Genomic DNA, 22789 nt, shown 5'->3' with positions numbered 1-22789 from the left:
GTTGTGCCATGTTGAACGATACCCTCGCCATGCCTCAACAATCCACCAGCTCACCAGCTGCCCCACTGGCATTCCTCTCCAACATTCCTCCCACCTACTTCCTACCATCATTCTTCACTGAAAGCATCCCCACAGCACGTCATCCTCCACCCAGCATAACTTCCTACACCAGACCCATCCACACCAGGAACCAACTCCTAGGTCTCCGTTCTAGATACCCCAGACTCACCCACCAAGCACCTCCCACCACTCTTAACACGCCTAACACGCCATCCCTTACAGTCAAAACACCCTTACCTAAACCCACCATGCCGCACCCCATCCCGGCGACACCACTCAACACCACCCCTACCTCGGCCCAACACACACACAACCTACAGTGTGCCCTCATAAACGCCAGATCCATCCCTGCCCATGCCATTGAAATTCACGAACTCCTAATTAGCTTGGACCTCGACATCTTAGCCATCACCGAGACATGGCTGCACAGCGCTGCAGGGCCAGCCCTCAACCTTACTATCCCACAGGGGTACGCCATTATCCGGCAAGACCGCCTCTCCTCAGTAGGTGGTGGGGTAGCATTCATCCTGAAAGATCACCTCGAGGCCAGACAAATCACCTCCAATCTAGGTGACAACATAGACTCTCTAGCTATAAAAATTGCCCTCTCCCCTAACTCCACCATCACCTTCAACCTAGTCTACCGCCCGCCCGGCCCCCTAACAGAGTTCCATGAGAACCTTGTACACCGCCTAACAGAAAACCTAAAACTCACCTCCAAAAGCATCCTTCTAGGTGACCTTAACCTGGGGTATAACGATAAAAAGGACAAGCCTGCTAAATCTCTTGCACTAGCCTTAAAAGAACTAGGCTTCGACCAAAAAATAACCTCACCCACACACAACAAAGGCCGTATCCTGGACTGGATAGCTGACCACAACTGTCACGTCGACATTAGCTCCATCACCCCGACTCCTTGGTCAGATCACCACCTCATTCACTTCTTTATTCCCGCTGTATCTAACACAAACAAACCTAACCCCATCCCCCCAGCACTGGCAAGATGTGTAAAAAATCTCACTAAAGATAAAATTACACCCCACCTTCACATCCTCTCCACAGACCTCAAGTCATCTGACCCGTCAGAATTAGCAGATATCTACAAGAGCACCATAAGCACCGCCATTGACGCCATTGCCCCCTTGCAGACCAAAAAAGCCAAAACTATCAAACACTCAAATACCTGGTTCTCCACTGAACTCAAAGAACTCCGCTCACAGAAAAGAAAAGCTCTAAACTCCTGGCAGAAATCGCCTTCCCCAGCCACCCTATCCTCCTACAAAAAAATCACTGCCCAATACAAAAAAGCCATAATCACAGCTAAATCAGTCTCTTATAATGATAGAATTGCTAATGCAAGCTCCGAATCCAAAGAACTCTTCGCCATTTTCAACGAACTCACCACACCGGCCACCAAATCACAAGACATTGTTAAAGACCAAATCTGGTGCAACTCCATACAATCTGCCTTGTTAAATAAAATTGAACTCCTACAAACAAAAATTAAGGAGCACCACAAAAACCTATCACTGCACCTCAAATCTCCCACCACCACGAGCCACATGCCCACCCCTAGTTCGGGAACCACATCCACCAAAGCCCCCACTACCCCGTTCAAATTCAGGGAAGTCACAGAACACGAAGTTATTGAGATAATGAACAAGATCAAACCATCCAATTGTAAAGGAGACCCCTGCCCCGCCAGCCTGATCAAAGACTGCACTGAAACACTCGCCCCTTTCCTTAAATCATTCATTAATGCCTCTTTCAAAACCAACACTGTCCCTGACAGTCTAAAAGAAGCCTGGGTGCGCCCGCTTCTAAAAAAAACCACCCTCGACCCTGAAGTAGCTACCAACTACAGGCCCATCACCACTGTGCCTTTCCTGCTCAAGATACTGGATAAAATGGCCTACACACAAATCCAGGATTATCTCGAAACCAACCATATCCTAGGAAAAAGACAGTCAGGCTTCCGACCAGGTCACGGAACTGAGTCAGCCCTACTTGATCTGAAAATACAGCTTGCTGACACTATGGATAAAGGCAAACCGGCACTCCTTCTCCTACTGGATCTATCTGCCGCCTTTGACCTTGTCAACCACGATATCCTAGGCATGCACCTAAAAAATGAAGCACACTTCTCCCCGGAAGCCATTGCATGGGTGGCCTCATTCCTAAATGGCAGACTCATGAAAGTCTTCTCAGACACTGCCTCGGCAACCCCTACCACCATCCACTGCGGCGTCCCACAAGGCTCCTGCACCGCCCCCACTCTCTACAATATATTCACCCTTCCTCTCTTCAATGACCTCGACTGTCGTAACATAGCGTATACCAACTACGCAGACGATACGCAGGTACTACTCCCTCTAACTGGGACCTACGAAGAAGATGCGACAGCATTAACCAAAATCTACACAGCCATCCAAACCTGGATGGCGGCCAACGGCCTCTGCCTAAACGGGGACAAAACCGAAATCCTCATAGTAGGGACCAATGAAATTCTCAACAAACTCCCCCCCCAATACAAATCCTTCAACATCGACAACTCCACCATCTCAGTCTCCAAGACTGTTAAAACCTTAGGCGTTCACCTAGATGCCTCACTATCTATGTCTCGCCAGGTCAACGCCATAGCCTCTTCCTCGGCACTTACCACCAAGATGATAAATGCTGTCAAGCCTTTTCTCTCCGCCAAAAACTGCCTGTCCATCGCCAGAGCCACTATAGGTACAAAACTAGACTACTGTAATGCCCTGTTCCTAGGCACCTCCGCCCACAACCTAAAAAAACTCCAAATCACGCAAAACAATGCGCTCCGGGCAGCACTGTCCATTCCAAAAAGAGAACACATCTCGCAAGCAAGGAAAGATGCCCACTGGCTACCCGTGAAGGAACGCATACTTTTCAAAGCCATGACCATCACACATAGATGCCTATCCCTGGATGCCCCACCCTATCTCGCAGAAAGAATCACACCGAAAGCCTCCATCAGACCCACCAGAGCTCACCGCACCAACATGATTGATGTCCCCACGTTTCAAAGATCCAGGGCGGGAGGAACCAGCTTCCAACACCTCGCACCTAAAAACTGGAACTCCTTACCTACCTCACTAAGGAACGAAAAATCATACCATACCTTCCGTAAAAACCTCAAAACCCTCCTATTCCGCTAAAGTCTTCCACATGCACTCTCATGCTTGCATTGTAACCACAGCATAGCATAACCTCTAAGCTCAATGTTTATTACCAATGTGAAATGTACTCGGTAACTCGGTTTACATCTGTAAACACATTCCTATGCTTGTGTTCATGACTAAGTCTGCTGTAACAGCGCCACGATGCCCCAGGGCAGTTCTGTGCGCTTTATAAATGCAAATAAATAAATAAAATAAATAAATATGTTATTTTAGTTAGGCTTGAAACATATTAGATATGCACATGTAGCAACACAGAAAGTGCAATAGATGTATCAATGTTGTAGTTGCAGAGGTCAAGGATAGGGCAGCATTATAGGCCCAGTGTTTAATTGATGCAAATGTGGTGACATAGGGAAGCGTGATTTGTAGGAAGGATTGAACTAAGTGGAAGATGGAGTCAGCAAGGCAGCGTGGTAAAAGCGAGGTCTGTGTGTTAACTTGGCAGAAGTGTCACCATTTTGATGTTAAGGCCTAGCACATGATGAACAGAAGAAAATGCATGCCTTGGTATGGAGCTGCGGCTCTGGTTGTTCAGCTCCAAAAACAAATCCCCTTTTTTTCATTTCCCAGGAGAGAAGCCAAAGTCAAAGGCATCCATGGTGAAGCTGAAGTCAAAGGCACCCATGGTGCGCAGATGAGAACTAATTCTATCCAGCTGCGGGCCCTGAATGTGGTGGGAATGCAATGGTGGTCGGTGAAGGAGCAGGAAGGGATGCACCCTTTGAAGGACAATGAGAAAAGGGCATGAGGTTATGTGATGCCAATGAGCCAGACAAAGAGTTAGAACACTACTGCCCTCACCCGAGGGCTGATACCACATATGTATTACACCTAGACACACAACTTATCAAACAAATCCTCAAAATTCAGATTCGAGAGTGGTGCCCTGGTCACATCATCCCAGGCCACCTCTGGTTGGGAGGAGCTAAGCGGGAAGCATTGTCTGGAACATCTTGTCATTTGGGACAGTTGGAGCAGAAGCAATGCCAATACATTTTGTACAAGATCGGGGTGCAGCTTGTGTGCACTCTGGCATCTGGGTAAATGAGGAAGCCTATTGTCTTATCAAAGCAGAGTTGACCTTGCCAGGTTACTTTGATTGTGTCTGGAACAGGAGGGTGCACATCATGTGATGGTCCCAAATTCATTAACCTATTGATAAGAACACACTAATCATACCTGGGTTCCAGAGTGACAATGTCCACGTGTCTAGGGGAATGGGGAAGCATACATGTGGCCAATCGGTCAAGGGACTATAGAAGGGTATGTGCATGTTCTATACGTGGTAACCAATGAGGGTGGTGAGATTATGCTGTACTAATTATTATGCATATTACTATTCTATTAACTTGCAGAATTGTTGCTATTTAAGGTGCCATCCTTTGAGATAAGATTAGCTCTGTGTCGGTTTGGTTCTACAGGACCGTCTCTAACCCTTTTTGCATGTAATAATCCTTGTTTTTCTTTGCAAAGACATGCAGTGATTATTTCGCCTGCTGGATTGTTTGTATCTCTCAGTTTTTATCTCTCTGCCCTTTCATAGACTATGGATTTTTGATTACTATATTTACATCAATACCTTGCTGCAAGGGCTGGAAGAATCACCTGGACAGGAGATATGATCACATGTTTTCAGGAAATCAAAAATGTGATCAGTAATGCCCCAGTGTTAGCAACACCAGATTATGCAAAGAAATTATTCCTGTCTCACATTATAATGGTATAATGGCAAGTAATGATGACCATTCACACCCATCAGACATCCATGGGGTACAAGCCCTGGCTTAGTATAGTGGACTTTTAGATCCGTTAATGCAAGGTCAGTTACCATGCGAGCAAGCTCTGGCAGTAGCATTTTTCACAATAAAAAGAAAAATTCTACAATCACAATAGGATGTCCAATAACATAATATGTAGAACACACAGTTTTGCTATTCTAGAGAGATCCAAATCCATCCTCACCACGCAGAGGGCGTCTGGCTATGAGGTTCTATTGTCCATCTCCTATATCGTCACATTTTCAGGTGTTGCACAGTGAAATCAACAACATTCATTGGAGAATCTGTACAGCCAGGTGAAGTTTGCACGATTGTGTAGAATATGAAGGTCCTGAAGATAGCATGACAAAGGCCAGGGAGGACACAGTTGAGGAATGAGAGGTGCTTTTCGTGAATGGTTCATCGATGATTGACCAAGAGATGAGACAGATGCACACTGGTGTAGGAGTGATGTGCTTTGTAGATGGGGGTACGAGGTCAAGACAAAAAAGAGATTGCCTGCATATTATTCTGCCCAAGCCATGGAACACATGGCACTCATAGGAGCATTAGAAATGACAAAAGGTACTATGGTTATCTTTTATTCAGACTCTGCATATGTTACTTCCATTGTACATTCCAGATTGCCAAGATTGCGCATGAGAGGGTTTACAAAATCAGATGGAAAACTTGTGCAGCATGCAAAATTGTTAGGGAGATTAATGCATGCATTGACTCGTCCCTCAGTAGTTCCTGCGGTAAAATGTGCATCGAATATGCATAATGTGGACCCAATTTCTTGTGGTAATGATGCAGCAGACAAAGCATCAAAAGAAGGAGCCGACCTACAAATACCAGATATCAAAGCACACTCTGAGGTAGCATTTCAGCAGGAACAGTTGCCAGCACCATACACTGCAATAACCCATAACACAAATAATTGAACTTCAAGGCTGAGCTCCACAGCAGGAGAAGGATTTGTGGGTGAAAAGAGGATGCTCCCTTTTCCCTATGGTCCTAATTTGGAGACACAATATTGCAGTTAAAGTAGTAATACTTCAAGAGCTGTTTACATTTAACCTTTGAGCAATTGCACTATCCTGCACATACATTTAAGCAATATACTGCTGCTGACATTTAGGAGAACTGGTTTGTACCCAATCTCGAGGAGCATGTGGACCACTTTGTAGCTAATTGTACTACCTGTCACCTTTACAGCACAGGTCATAGCCTCAGAATGTTAAAAGGGACATTGCCCTGTCCCTAAGGGGCCTTGCGAGAGCTTCACATTTATTATGTTGACATGGTTAAGGTGTAGTAACTATCCTTATTTGATTGTTGTAGTATGTCCCTTCTCTTGTTGGCTTGAAGTAGGATGCTGTGCCCACCCTGATGCCAAATTGGCAGCTACATTTGTGGTACGTGAGTTATTTCCTCACTCTGGAATATGTGATGTCCTGAAATACGACAATGGGACACACTTTTTTAATGAGTTGTTCAAAGATATTACCTCCCTATTAGGAATAAAACACACATTGGAGGTCATTACGACCTTGGAGCTAGCCATGCTGCTATTTGCGGCATGGCTTCCCCCATTCCGGGTAATGGGTCCGGGTTCCTAGAATAGGGAAATACTGGGCCATTCCGACCTTGGAGGGCCCGGTATTTCCCCATTCCAGGAACCCATCCCCATTCCCATTCGGGCCCCCATAGGGCTCAATGGGAATGGGGAGCATGCTAACAATGGTCCCGTTGTTAGCATGCTGGACCGCTCACAGGACCCACTAAGGACGCCTGGTAAAACCAGGCATCCTTAGCGGGTCCCGATAGCGGAACTCATAATGAGGCGGTAGGGGGTTAACGGGGCCGGCAGCTCTACCGGCCTCATAAACCCCCTACCGCCAGGGTTGTAATGACCCCCATTGTGTTCAGTTTACCACTGGCAAACCAACAGGATTATAGAGGGTCTTAATTGTTTATTTAAACAACGCTTGTCGAAAACATGTGACAATCTGCGTAAGAACTGTTCCACTGTCTCACCCTCACCCTCTTTGTCATCAAAAATCAGTCAGGGAAAGAACATCACTTGACCCCTCAAAAGATTGTGATGGGCAGGGGGCTACACACACCACTCATTCCTGAATGCACAGTCTCTGATGCCCACAGAACAGCTAATATGCTAGGGGATAGATTTCCGGGATACCGTAGGGGCTTAACCAAATGTGACAGAATGATATCTCAATAGCTTGCACCAAGTTCCCAACAGCCAGCTGCAATGGACACTATCGACCCAGCATCACTGCTACTACCTCAGATCTTCCCAGGGGATGGAGTGTTCATCCAATAGTGCGTAAGAAAAATGGAATGACCCAAGCTTCCATGTACCCTACAAAGTTGTATATGCTACACGGTCTGCAGTGAAAGTTGAAGGACAAAAGTACTAGACTCATCTCACAGACATCAGGAAGGACACAAGCACTGGCCCTCCTCCTCATTACATGAAAGAGTTACAGCACTAAAAGATGAGTTTTGTCCGTCTGTTTTTAACATTTTTTGCAAGGAATGAGTCCCTTGAGATGGACACATATTGAGACTTTTTCACAGCCTCAAGAAACAGTGCATTGCACCAAGAATATGCTGTTGTGTATTGCATGTCTTTCTCTGTCTTTCTTTCCTTTCTTTTGGCAAGAATTATATTGTGGAGGCAAGTAAAGGGGGTATAATAATGACACTGAAGATCATGTGTGTTATCAAATAAGAGTGTGTTACTGCCCAGAGCAGAAGGGACATTGAACAGTACATTGAACATCAAGGGGTTCTCTTTGATAGTGTTGCAGATGTGCATTACCCCAAAACAGATAGCCTTTGGAATAATCATATTCAGTAGATGTGAAGGGGGAGGTAAAAGGATTCCTGCTACATCTGCTCCCTGACCCCACACACAATTGGCACTCTCAGATTGTTTATTTCCTAAGAATTGCCACCTCAAATAGCACAATATCTAGTGCACCTAGACCTATGTAGGGTACAATCGGGTCAATAAACACATGGGGGGACTAGGGGTGGGTTTTTACACCCTGTATATAATCCCAATCATATTTTCACACATAACATGTACAGGTTAAGTCACCTGATTGCTTTTCATCATCTGTTTCTTACTTAATCTATTAGGCCCTCCAACCATACTAACTGAGCCCTCAGGGTATTTTCTGCCCCTAGGTGCCAGTGGTGTGCCACCTATCTAGGGTGAGGGGACAGAGAGAGGCTACACAACTACACTTAAAAGGAACAGTGAGACACTTTGCGATATGTCCATATACCAAGTTCTAGCAGGAACCACAATTCCTTTCATTTTCCTGCTCTGGTGAACGCAAGGTTTTTAAAAGAATATAGCCAGCAGGCAGGCTTGTAGGAAACACCGGACCAGCAACATTATAATGAAGCCCAATATCTCTAGAGCTCTGGTCCTCTCTAGGCTGGACTACTGCAACAGTGTTTTCCTCAATCTGCCTTAATCCTCCCTTGCCCCTTCAAATAATCCATTATAGGACTACAAGACTTATCCTTGGCCTCAAACCCAGGGACCGCATATCCCCAGCCCTAAAATCTCTCCACTGTTTCCTGGTTTATGCAAGAATTAAGTTGAAGACCCTCTGCATCATCCACAAGGCTTTCTGGGGCCTGGGACCCCGCTACATCCAACTCTCTGTCCCTAAAAACCTTCTTCCTGGAGCCCTTTGGTCTTCGGGCTCCAACTCTCTGCAGATCAGATGCTTTTCCAAGCAGAGAGTGGGGGATAGATCTCTCTCTTCTGCAATCCCTGCCAATTCCAAGCTGGAGCTGGATCTCCTTAAGTTCTGAACAGTTATCAAGACCCTCCTGTTCTCTTCTTCCTTCCTTATCATCCTCAAATGGTATTGCCCACCTCTGCCTCATTAACTAGCTGCCGGTTCCTTCTGAGACCTACAGGTCATCATGCACTCCTCGCCCAGTCTACCTCAACACCCCGGTCTCTCCTGGCCCGCCGCAACCTGCACTTGCCCTTCTAGACTCCCTTCCCCTCACAAGCCTGGTGGGGTCTGCATCCATACCAAGCCCAGTCCACCCCGTCCTTGCACTAAGCAGGTGGACCGACACTCCCTGCATTCCCTGCATTCCCTTGCACTTGCCCATCTAACCTGACCTCCCCTTAGCACTCACCTAGCCCCATGGGTCCCCTTCTTCCCCCTCATTCACCCCAGAACGTGTGCACTCTCTACTCTTACCACCCTAGCTTTATTCCATTCCGCTCAAACCGGCACTCTCCCCACACTCTCCTCTCCCCTGCACTTCTTTGTGACACAAGGCCTATTAGGACCGTGATTGTTATTTTTCACGCCTTCCCCCCCTTTTTTGTGTCCTGCTGCGCCTTGAACACCTTTTGTTGTATAAGCACTTTATAAATACCCAATACATTGAAAAAAATAAAATACAAATAAAAATAAAACTAGAACTTGAATGTGTTTCCATCTACACTAAAGATCCCCTTTTCAATTGGCAGAAGATTTACTTTTAAAGGTTCACTTGAAGACCTTTCACAGTAATGTTGCACATTCACAGATGTTATAGTTCTATCATTGACTTTATTTGGATGCCTGTCAATTAAATGATGAGTAAAGCTATTAATTGACATAATTGTAACTTCTTTTTAACCTGATCGAAATTGAGTTTAGGTTCATTCCATCTATCAAAGGTGAAAGCCTTCAAAGCAAATTCTTCCCCAGTAAGAAATGTGTGCCCTGAGAAGCCATGACTATCATTCGATGGGTGAGTGAACATCATCCCATTTCAGTTTCCAATTCGGTAACTCTGTCTAATTGAATTTCCTTTCCATGAAAGTTCTGCAGTTCGTCAAGCAGGACTAGTGACCCTGTTTTTAAGAGAGCCAGAAAGCCACCTTGTCCCTGAACATAGGTAGGCTTGAAAAATCTCTCAACTTTCACTTCCAAAAAGAAAATAAAGTGTGAATTAGTGAATGGTTCTGAATGTATCATTCTCATGAACTTGAGCCTAACACCTTAGCTCTATACAAAGAACAGCATTGGTACAATGAAATGCAACGCATGGTACAAAAGGCGTCTAAGAAGAAGAAAGAAGATGGGCCTTAAACTGGGTTTGAAAGAGGGTGAGAAAGGTGTTTGGGGCAAACAAAGAGAAAGAACGAAGATGGGAGGAGGCAGAGGGCAAGCCTGGAACAGATTTAAAAAAAAGGGAATAGAGTGAAGAGAGTGAGAATGAATATAGAAAGAAATAAGGGAAGAAAGATAGGGAGGAGCAAGACCATGTAGAGATTTAAGTATGACGCAAGGAAAGCCAGTGCAGATCCTGCAATGTAGCAGAAATGTAATCACATGGAGAGAGAACGGACAGTCCGCGAATAGAAGGATTATACATGGAGTGACTAGGAGTGACTAGGAGCAAAGTGGGAAGCAGGAAGACCAAGAAGATTCAGTAGCCTTCTTTTCCACTAAAATGCTTACCCAGTGCAGGTTCAGGGATAGCCCAGGCTATAGATCACCTTGTTTATGTGACACACGATGGGATAAGGAGAGTGCAGAGTGTGAGCACTACACTATTGCCATTCTAACGCAGTTCAAACGCCATTCCAGATTCCACTACAGCCTTTTTTTTCTGGCCTGCCAGACTTCTACTCTGTCTCTCAGCAGACTAGCCCCCAACATTGTAGACAGGGAGAAGCATGCGTAAACATGTCGCTGCTGACTGTGTGGAGCAAAGCAGCGAGCAGATTCTGCCAGATCCCGATTTTGCTCATTCATAACCACTCTTACCAGGGTTTTATCACCTGACTGCTCACCATATACACCCAGTGTAAGTGGCGTTTCCCCTTAATTAAATCACTCTCTCTTTCCACCGGAGGCTTACCTCAAAAGGGGCTCTGTTTTTCATTCATGCCACTGGAATCAATGGGAGGCAAAGATGCATACTTTTTGTACATTATAAGTCTATATTTGGTTTTAACAACAGCACATAATGGAACAAAGGAAACAGGTCATACTATCTACCAAAAGGCTATTCATGATCATATAATGGGATCAGTACAAAACATGTTGCACAGCCTTTGGATACACCACAGCCGATCCACAGTTCTAAATGAACAGCCAGATGCAAAATAAGAGTGGGGAAAGAGTGCTGGAGGGTAAACAGAAGGATGCGCAAAAACAATGGTGTATATGGTAGATAAAAATAACTGTGGGGAAGGAGATGAAAGGAGGTCTGGGATGGAGGGGTTGTGAGTTACGCAGGGGTGACAATACATCCATGGAGAATTGTGGTGATGCTTGGTGGTACTTGGGCTGTGGGTCTCAAAGCTCATAGAAAGGTACTTGGTCAACCTATTACACATACATATCATTCATTGAAGGCTGCTCAAGTTCAAGTTTGCTTTTCTAGCTTGTCGTAGTGCCTTTCATGCCCTTTTTTCTCTGCAGACTGGGTTATCATATTCAGAATCACATTTTCAAGTTTTGATCTATTTAGCCTTTTCCAGAAGGTTAACATCTGGTTTAGGGCAATCATTGAGGCTGGTTTTGACCATCTTTTCTGACTGCCCTGGGAAGTGGCCAAAGACTAATTAAGGTTACAATTTCCAGAATACTGTTAATTGTAAAACGGTCTCCATCCAGTCCAGCATCACTGTCCCCAAGGGATCGGCCATGTTGTAGAACCACAACGTATTCATCAGTGTTCCCATGCCTTCATTACAAAATCAACATCAAGTAGATTGAAGCAAACCAGTATTATATATCCTATCAGGGAGCATAGCTGCCTAAAGATGATACACTGGGCCTCATTACGTATCCAGCAGTAACTCTGTGCTACTGCCGGGTTGCCTCCGGACCCGCAACAAATCACTGGCGCCTGACTTCCGGGTGCAACCGAGATATTCCAAGTCCAGCGGCCGGGGAGTCAGGCACCAGCAATTTCCTTAATCCCCATTCCCAAATAGTCCCACATGACTCTATGGGAATGGGGTCATGGAAGCACCAGCATCATTGTTAACCTTGCTTCCGTGACTGCTTTGCCTGCTGTAACTGCTGTGCCCAGCAGGGTTGACCTGTCAGGCACAGCGGCTCCGGCAGGCAAACCCGTAGTTTGCCGGTCCAGAAACAACAGTGCTGGTAAGCTTACCAGCACTGTTGATTCGGGACCAGCACACTTAGAATGTCTTATAAATTGTAGGGCTAGATACCTTTACATTTGTATGTGATTGGCAGATACTTTCTTCCAATCTTCCTCAGTGCTAATGACATTCAGATATTCAATCCATTTGTCCTGTGACAAGCAGAGTGAAGTGAGCAGTCAGGTGGGACAATCAATGTGCATAACGTTAAAACTGGTAGATTGCTTTTTTGTGACTGTTAGCAATGTTGGGGGTCAGGAATGCTCAAGTTATGAACAGTGAGTAGGACTTCAAAGAGTTTGACCAACATATAGCATTTTGATCTTTCTCCGTAAGCTTGTATTCGAAATTTCTATATTTATAGGAGACAAGTGAGCTTCTATTCCATATGTCCAACAGGTGAATATGTCCTTACCTTTGAGGGCATGACGGTATTCTGTTTGTACTAACTCACTATAAAGTTTTATTTAATATGGCAACTCAACCAAATACATTTGATAGCAAGCGGTATGAACAGGAATTTCAAATGTTAACTGTCTCCCGCACATTGTGCACTATTCTTTTTAATACCTGTTTTGGAAACCCAAAACATGGCGTATAAAATGGACACAAAAGAAGGAACTGTAGATAACATTGGTTATACACGTATGCAAAAAGTCCTGCGCCTAGGTAACCATGGTCACGCATGTAAACATTGTCCCTCGCATCGTGGCTGCGCGGGAACACGCAAACGTACATACGAGAGAGAGAGAGAGACCGATCTTTCGAGGTAAGCCCTTAGCTAACCATCGGATGCTAGGAATCGTGAAACTTACGGATCCTATAAGCATCCTTGACAAATCATCTAACAGCCTAATTTAACCTCTATTAACACGTGGAACCCAGCGCCTAGTGTGAATACGTCACGTTTATAAGAATGTCCAAGCAGACGCTTATGCACCCGAACTTAATGTTAGACCCTTCCTCTTTCATGAGGATTTTTACAAATACAAATTGTCTTCTTAGTTCCTAAAAGTACTGTTGGACTATGTAGCTAGCACTTTTAGATCACAAGGAGCAATGCAGACTATTGTATATACTTAATCAATACAGGCACTCATTGGTGAATACACATAGACACTTTGGCGTAAACAGGTGGAAGTCTCTATAGATGGGGAGATAGACCAATATGCAACTAGATAGGGAAGAACCAATACATTTGAACACATCAAGTGTTAAATAATTACGTAGGACTAATGGAGGCTTTTATTCTCGCCAGAAGGGATTAAACTTGGGCCACTAGCGGGGATTAGCTGCTTGCAAAGCAGACCACCAGGTCTGACATTCAATTAACAGTTCTCCGCAATTGCGATGAAAATTAAAAGTATAACCACAGTTACGTTTGAACGCACGTATCAGAACTCCTTCAATCCAAGCCTCAGAGGAAGAGCAAGGTTTGCTCAAAACACGTGTCAGGCTGTACACCATCCCATTAAACAAATCTGCAATTTAAGCAGTGTCTATAACTTTCTGTGTTGGCGCAGTGAGACTGGAAAAACTCCCTTTTAGTTCACTATTACTGTGGAGTACATGGACAATGTACCCACAACCTCCAGCCACCTGCTGCCTTCCGTTTTCTTTTTTCACCCTGTAAGCGCAGTGTCCTGCTAGGTTTTTTAGCCCAGTCCCTTCTTTAGTAATTGTTGCTTCGGGCTAATACGAGCCATATAATTTGAGCAGATTTTGAATTGCCCTGACTTGAGAAAGGCAGTGTTCCTGCTGAAACACGGGTTATCAAAGAGGGCTACTTTACTTATGAACACAGCTCAACAATAAAAACATGAGTTGGAATTTACTGCAATCCTGTTAATAATAGCTTTTCTGTGGCACTTGATCATGTGTGATGTATTGTTACACAGTTTTCTGTTGTTAACTTGCACCCTTGTTTATTTCTGTTTTAAGGCTCCCATGAGTAAAATATAGTTCTCTTTTACAGGAGTAACAGCTGCACACCACGAAAGGGTGCCATTCACCACAGAAGGGGTACTTTCACAACTCATCAGTTGTGGTCTAATGGGAGAGGAGATTCAAGACAGTTGGCGCCCTATTTGTCTCTCAATGTTCAGCCTATTAGGAAATATATCATTTGGGGGAAAATGCAATCACTTAAGCATCTTAGAGGGAATTCCTGATGGTATGTATCACATCCAGAAAGCCAAATACCCCATTATACCTTTCAGTTTTCAAAATTTACATTGGGATTGTTGGTGAGTTTGTATATGCAGATAAGATGTTATTGACTATCTTGTTTTTGCTTTCCACATCTCTGCATTTTAATGAAAGTCGTAGTATTTTGAATATGTGTACAATTTTTGGCAGCCAAACCAGTTTAATTGTTGCTATTAGTATCAGTTTCAACTTGTTCCATCAGGTAATTTCCTAGGACAGGCTGTAAAACCTATTTTTGATATTATGAGTAAGGAGACAATGCGCCTCATTTCGGGTCTGGCGATAACCTTGCCATTTATCACAGGGTAGCCACCAGATCCGAAAGAAATTACCAGCGCCTGACTTCCCGGTAACAACAGGGTATTACAAACCCAGCGGCTGGGAAGTGAGGCGTCGGTATTTCTGTTAATCCCCATTCCCATAGAGTCCTATATGACTCTATGGGAGTGGGAACCACGGAAGCGCAGTCACCATTATTAAGGGTGCTGGTGCTTCCGTGGCGGTCTGCCTACAGTGGCCGCTGTGGCCGGCAGGGTTAGACCTGCCGGGCACAGCAACTCCGACAGGCAGACCTGTAGTGTGCCAGTCCGGTAACAACAGTGCCAGTAAGCCTACCGGCACCGTTGTTACCGAACCGGCACACTTGTGATGAGGCCCAATGTGTGTCCCTACATGAATAGATCCCTAGGTAGATGAACCTGTACTTTCCCATTTAATACACCAGTTATACTCTGTATCGTACTACATGCTAGGAAGATTAGGGATGCATTGCTCTTGAGTGGTTGACCAGTGCACCAAAACCTGTGAGTAGAATGAACATGTACAGGACTGAGGTAATTGGCTCATGCTAAATAATTAACAAATTATCTGCAAATAAGGATGCCTCAGATGGTAGCCAATCAAATATATCCCTCAAATACCTTCATCATCCAGGATGGTATGAGCCAAGGACTCTATGTTCTAGTTGAATAAAAGGGAGGAGAGAGGACAACCCTTTCTGATCGCCCTGTGATCAGTTAAAGTGTGTGAGATTAGACTATTTCCAACTTGTGAAGCACCTTCATATAGTGCCTCAAAAAGATTTAAAAGCTGTTGTCCAAACTGATGTAGAGTGGTCATCAAATACTTCCAGCTAAACTTGTCTAGTGCCTTCTCTACAATGATATTCACTGCTGTAGAGTTGAGTAGAGTTGTGTCTTAAATGAATTATGTCCACCAGTTCAAGGACAATATATGCCAAATATCAGCTTCACATTATTCATGCCAGGTTTGGATTTCTTTTTTTAAATCATAGTATTTCCAAGATGATCGACAATTATCCTTGCTAGAATCTTTACAACAATCTTTATAGAGGAGACTGGGCAGTGATTTTCCCTTTGCCTCCTAACCCTACCAGTTTTGGGAAAGAGGGTAATTCATTACCTGCAGTTTACGTTTCCTAAGAACAGTATAGTTAAATAATAACAGGTGTAAATACTTTGCCGGTATTGCACTCAAATGAATCACTTCAGTAACCAATTTCTAAATAGGTAATTCAATGAATACATGTTTGCCAAGTTTGCTGATATGTCTTTTGACCTTGGGTCGTTTTCAAGGCATTGCATTGAATTAATTGCAATTGACACACTACACACCAGTGATTTGAACATATCAGATATTGAGAATACACATTTACTCTTGTCATTAGAAGGTGAAGGTGAAAAAACAAAAGATCAAATCTGTAAAGATCTGAATGTATGCCAAAATACTATGAAAATGGAAGAGCTTAAATGTAGATCGAAATTCACCCGTCAAAGCTGCATAGACAGTGTCATTGAACCATTCAATTAAGCAGTTTTAGGGGACATTTGCCGATATATGGACAAAGCCAGAGCAAATTATGGGTATAGTAAACATAATCTAGATTTTGACAGACAGATTTGAAAACTTTGGCCCAATCTGACAATATTGTGATCATGGAGGCAGATAAGGGAGGAGAGGTTGTCATCCTCAATGGAGAAGACTATATACAGATGGCTAACATACATCTTGCTATGGCAGGGTGCTACAGACAAGTATCATATAACCCTACTAAAAAGGTGGTGACTGTGATGACAACCCATATTTCAAAGTGGCACAATGCAAGTCTTTTAATGGAATATGAAAGAGCTGTTTCGAGTATAACCCAGCCCATTATGCCAACGATATATGTTCTCCCCAAGATACATAAAGAATATGAGAGACTACCTCAAGTTAGACCAATAGTAAGGGGAATAGGGTGGGCCACAGAGGACCTATCCACTTACATTGATACTCTGATCAAACAACAAGTTGTGCTATTAACATCTTACATTAAGGACTCAACTTATATTTTACAAATAGTATCTGCGATAACCTGGCAAACAGACTATGTCCTAGCAACACTTAATGTGAAATCCTTATACACATCCATTGATTATACATTAGCCATAAAAGCAATTAATTGCACATATGCAGATTTTTCGGCATCAAAAAGACAGCACATAGAAATGACAAAAGGTTCACACTAGATGACAACTATTTCCATGTGAATACAATTACTATTTACAAACCAAGGGTGTAGCAATGGGAGCTCAATATGCCCCAACTCTAGCAAACCTTTTTATGGAACAGTTTGAACAAACTCATGTATTGTCCAACCCTGAGTATTAAAACAATATTGTAATTTGGAAAAGATTAATTCAAAATATTCTATTGATATGGAGAGGTACCTCAGAATCTTTCATACTATTTATTGAATATTTGAGTGACAATAACTTTGGTCTGGAATTTATGGGACATAGTTACTCAAAAAACATTGAATTATTAGACCTATATCTCTATATAAAAGATGGCAAAATAGCAAGCAAAACATATACGAAACCGACTGACATTAACTCCACTCTATTTGCCTCCAACTGTGACAAGAGGTTGACTATACACAATAATCCCATGGGAGAATTTTACAGAACCTGCAGAAATTGCCGTGATCATGCAGATTTTAAGCAAGAATGTGATTTGTTGAGTAACAGGTTCAGTGAAAGAGGATACAGTGATGAATGTATATTACAGGCACAGAACAAAATTAAGAAAATGACCCAGAATGATATATTAAAACCTACAACAGCAGAAAAAACATATAAACAATCGAATGTGAGTATAATCACTAAATACTCAGAAGACACTGATCAGATATTCCCTATATTCAATAAACATTGGCATATATTAAAGATGGATGAAGATTTGGATTAATATATAGGTGGCAAACCTAATTTCACTTATACAATAAAGTGAGTCCCTCAAGTGATTTTGTATAATGTCAAATGCAGAATAGGTGTCAATGTTGGTTTGGGAGTTTCAAGACCATTATACATGGTGGTCTTTCACTGAATGGGATTCACAGAAATGAGCAATTTCTGAGTGCTGAGTGCTATGGATGCAATGGGTGCTGCTTATACATCATTGATGGAAATGAAGATGGCCTATACACCTCTGGTATGAATCAGGTAGATAGAACTCAATACTCCTCAAGCTATGCATATTGTGTAATGTATACCAAAAATAATATGGTTAGCCTTTGTGAAGAGGAATTAACAGAAGCTTTGGACACACGTTAAACTAGGGCATATTCATGCGTGTAACACAATTATTATGTCAAATGTCCTCATTGCTAGCTATCATATGATGGATCTGGTTTGTATTACTCAGTTATTGTATTAAAATGCCAGCAATTCATTAACGATCATATGAACATGCTCGTAGCCCTGAGAAAGCACCTGGTTAATGTGAAACACATATGGGTACCATTCATTTTTGAATGAATATCGATTTTAAGACAGAGGCTTTCACATCATAAATTCTTTTTTCATTGGCCCATAACCGGACATGCCCTACAAAAGTGTCGTCATCACTGTACATAGAAGCATAAATGAATGTCCTTTAACAGATGGGCACACTGCTTCAACCACACATGACCATAAGCATGTTGTTTTATGCTCTGTGGCGGGGGGGGATTCTGCATGTTGCAGTCCCCACAATGTTACTGTTTGCCATCCTTTAATGTTTCGCCTGATAGCACTTTAGTGTGATGTTCTTCACAAACTGCGCATGCACCTTTGCTGTGATGTTTGGTAAGTAGTGCATATATTTGAATGTAGCACCTGTTTTAAATAAAGTTCATATTGTGAATAAAAAATCAGAATGTGCAGTGTTGAACCATATGAAAGGTCTGATAGTCACATTCTTTGTTTGGTCAAGCTATAGCCAAGCATTAACATCGAGCTCCTGACATTCCATGCTGTTAATCACACAACCTCACCTAATGAGGTACCTTTCAAATCCATCCTGAGCCCAATTTATATACTTCACATCTATGAATATGTAGAGGAGGTCCCAAATAAAGCCTGCACTCCAATCACCCATTTTGAAGTACCAGGAATGTTCACACCAAAATATGTGACGTATAATGAGCAAATAAACCAGCAGAGAGCCGCAGTAGGGTTCTCTGCCCAGTACCCATCAGAAAAGCAACACCTATTGAAGTACCAGTACTCAGACAACCATGGACAGTAAGGTATCCATTGAGAAAACCCTACCAACAAATTAGACAAAATGAAGATTGCCTAAGTACCGTCCTGGAAGAAACCAAAAATGCCTTAATGGAAGACGAATGGTGACGACAGGAGAGCCCGGACAGACTCAAAAGAAGAGAACAATGTTGAAACACAAAGAAGCTTAAACTGTAAGCAAGATGAAGATATTCAATCAGCTAACACCTGTACATATGCTTGGAACTGCAAGAAAGCTAGGAAAACAGTGCAGCTTGCTATGCTAAGTAGAAGAATAGTGCAGCAAGAACCATTATACATAATCTACCTCAAAACTAAGCACAATGTTATAAGTGCAATTCCACTTTGCACAAAAAGTAGAATCAACTCAGGTTACTAGAGGCCAAACAAGACAAGATTCATATTCTAGCAAAATGAGAAGAGGCAACTGAATCAAAACTCAGCAGATGCAGCTCGTGCCAGGAGAGCTAAGGTCATATCAATAGAAGGAACAAACAGTAGCTACATATAATTGAAACTTAAGAACAGAATATCCTGTCTTTGAATGTCGAGATAAGAAGGCATAGGCAGGTGGCAAGCTGAATAAGAATTAAATGCTCAAATTGAGAAAATCTAGTCAGATTCACGATGTGGGTAGCACATGACTAGCCAAACAAGAAAGAGCACGGGTTCACACCTATGCTTGGCATCGCCCAGACAGCGATATCAGAACTTTTCCAGACAGAAGATGCAGTTTCGAGGCCAACCACAGTAAAATTATTGACACATAGTTGCTGAAGCGATGATTGATTGTAACCTTGATTAGAGGCAAGCTGGGTAGCTTGGGGGGGCACCCTGCACCTGGCTGACCGTTATGCGTGTTGCTTAGTAAAGTGGAAATGTATGCATGGGGTTGGTGCCAACCCAATCACAATGGACCAAATAATCTAAGGTCCTATAGTTAGTAGAACCAATGGGACTCATACTTTTATTGATGTCTACAGTAGTCATTTTTGAAGGAAGGGCTTAGACACCCACCTGACAGTGTTTACCCAATCCCCTCACTCTGTTACCATATACAGAGATAGTACCTATTTTAACGTTACTTTTTCCTAGCCAATAGAATTGCATGTTAACTTTTAAGTATAACATGTCAATTATGACGAGTTTTGAGTATAAATGTCACTGTTTGTATGAAGTTTGTTGGAGTTGAAGCGAGACGGAATATCGCATCACTGCTGATTGCCATGACACCCCATTTTTTGTACTCGTCATTAAACGGACTCCCTTTGCCAAACCATTGATTTGTCTTTATTGATTGGTGTTGGAGTAATAAATCTGCACCCCCATCCATCTCATGGTTCAGCTATCTTGTCTTAAAGTACTTCGGAGCAAACCTCAACTCTATGGATGGGCCGGCCGTGGGTCTCCTGAGTACAAACACAATGGGCCTCATTACGACCCAGGCGGACTTCGCGGTGCTAAATGCACCGCGAAGCATGGCGGAAAGCCGCCGATAGCGCCATGGGGGTTGGCGGATTCACCGCCCCATTCCGACCTCGGCGGAGCGGTAAATCCCCAATCCCCATTCTGCCCTTCCCCATTCCCATTTTTGCCCCATAGGGTATAATGGGAGTGGGGAAGGAGTTAATTACGCCACCGTAAAATACGGTGGCGTAATTAACAACGAGGTCCCGTAGCGCCATGGTTTTCTCCGGCTGGTAAAACCAGGCGGAGAAAACCTCCATGGCGCTACGGGAACTCGTAGTATGGCGGAGAGGTACGCCATGCACTACGCTGGCGTAATACCCTCTCCGCCAGGGTCCTAATGAGGCCCAATGGGTTCGATTTAGAGTCCGACAGTTTCAAAATCCACCAGCAGAAATGACTCTATTTAAATTTTGCACTGCACTTTGCTCCACAAATTTGCCAGATAAGAGCTGATAGCAAGGTTTACTTGTCCCCATGCACGGTAATTATATAGGCCTTTCCTAGTATGACACATTTCCCATTCTAAGTAGGGGTAACCAGCATGGTTCCCCAATCAGGCTTTTTGGTTAGGGTGTACTGTCTCCAGCAGAGCCTCACAACTCTCTGATCCAATTAGATTTCCACAGTCATGGGGAGGACATCCAGGGGAGGACCGGCAGGTTTCAGCCTGGGGGCAAGTACAATGTTCTTTTTCATGGTGCAGTGGCACAAGCTCACGATGCAGCAACCCCACCTGCCAGAACAACTAAACTCAATACCAACTTCTCCCCCACCAACAGCTTCTCAAGTATACATAGTAGATATTATATACATTATCTTCCTTTTCTATTTCTATTTTTGTATATTTAATAAGCCCCAAAGTCCTTGGACATCCAGGCGCTACACTAAAATGAAAAAAAAAATAAAACTATGAGACGGAAGAAAACAACAGGGAAGCCTACCTATGCAAACAATCTAGCTTCCAAGCTTTTCCTGAAAACAAGATATTTTGTTGCCATTCGTACATTCTCAGGCAGCTCATTCCAGGATTGAGCAATCAGCTAATTTCCCCTGCTTCTCTTGAAGCGGGGGATAATGATACTATGTGCATCAGAAGACCAGAGATTGCAAACTGGTTTATGGACTTCCAATTCCTCCTTCAGATAGGACGGCGCAGTTCCAAAGAGGCATTTTTGATCCCCCGTCAGTATTTTAAACTGAAAATTGGCAGTAACAAGAAGCCAGTGGAGTTCCCTGCGAGCCCCAGATAAGTTCTCTCTGAGAAATGTTACAAACTGCTCACACTGCATCATTGTGGATCTTTTGTAGCTTACCCATGCATTCCTTGCTTCCACTCCCTAACAACGAGTTGCAATAGTCAAGTCAGGGTAAAACAATGGCCCAAACTAGCTTTTTACGATTTTTCTGAGTTACCAGGGGGCAAATCTGTCTCAGGAATCTCAAATAATAATACATAGCCAATTTGAGGTCATCCAGTCTTTAATGAGTTTATAGATTTTATTAAGTTTTCCTGATCAGTTTCATAATTCCCACTCAATTCCATGGAAATCATCAGTGTAATTAGCGAAGAAAACTCACAGTTTTTCTATTTCAACGCATATCGGTTTGATGTAAACGTTGAAATGAGATGGAGACAACAAGCCCCCTGTGGGATTCCACACAAAATCAGAGCAAGGTCGGATGAGGAGTCTCCCCAACAGATTCTGGAGTTATGATCCATACTGTGGCTTTCTCTGAAAAATGTCCTATATGAGTCGGTGGGCCTCATTACAAGGAAGGCGGTAGAGGGTTACCAGCACCAGTAGAGCTGCTGGCGCCGTTAACCCTCATTACGAGGTCTGCTTGCGGGTCCCGCTAAGGACTTCTGGTAAAACCAGGCGTCCTTAGCGGGACCCACTAGCAGACCAGGATGCTAACAACAGGCCCGTCATTAACAAGCCTGTTGTTAGCATCCTCCCCATTCCCATTGAGCCCTATGGGGGCTCAAATGGGAATGGGGATGTACCGGGTCCGGTTCCCAGGAAAGGGAATTACCGGGCCCTCCAAGGTCGGAATGGCCTGGTAATTCCTCATTCCTGGAACCCGGACCCAGTACCCGGTATGGGGGTAGCCATGCCGCTAAATGGGCATGGCTACCCCATACTCATAATGAGGCCCTGTGTATTCAGTAACCATTTATGATCAAGGAGGTCAAAAGCTGCCGGTAAATCTAAAAGAATCAGCAGTCCCAAAACCACTCCTTTCTAAGGCAGTGAACATGTTAGTACGAAGATCAAGGAAAGCACCCTCCAATAGTTATTATGAAACATATCTTTCAATTATGTCTGTGGTTTCTTGGAGACCTGG

Source organism: Ambystoma mexicanum, chromosome 5p (genome assembly GCF_040938575.1).
Source record: "Ambystoma mexicanum isolate Mex_15411 chromosome 5p, UKY_AmexF1_1, whole genome shotgun sequence".
NCBI classification, from domain to species: Eukaryota; Metazoa; Chordata; class Amphibia; order Caudata; family Ambystomatidae; genus Ambystoma; species Ambystoma mexicanum.
This window is presented reverse-complemented; position numbering follows the sequence as displayed.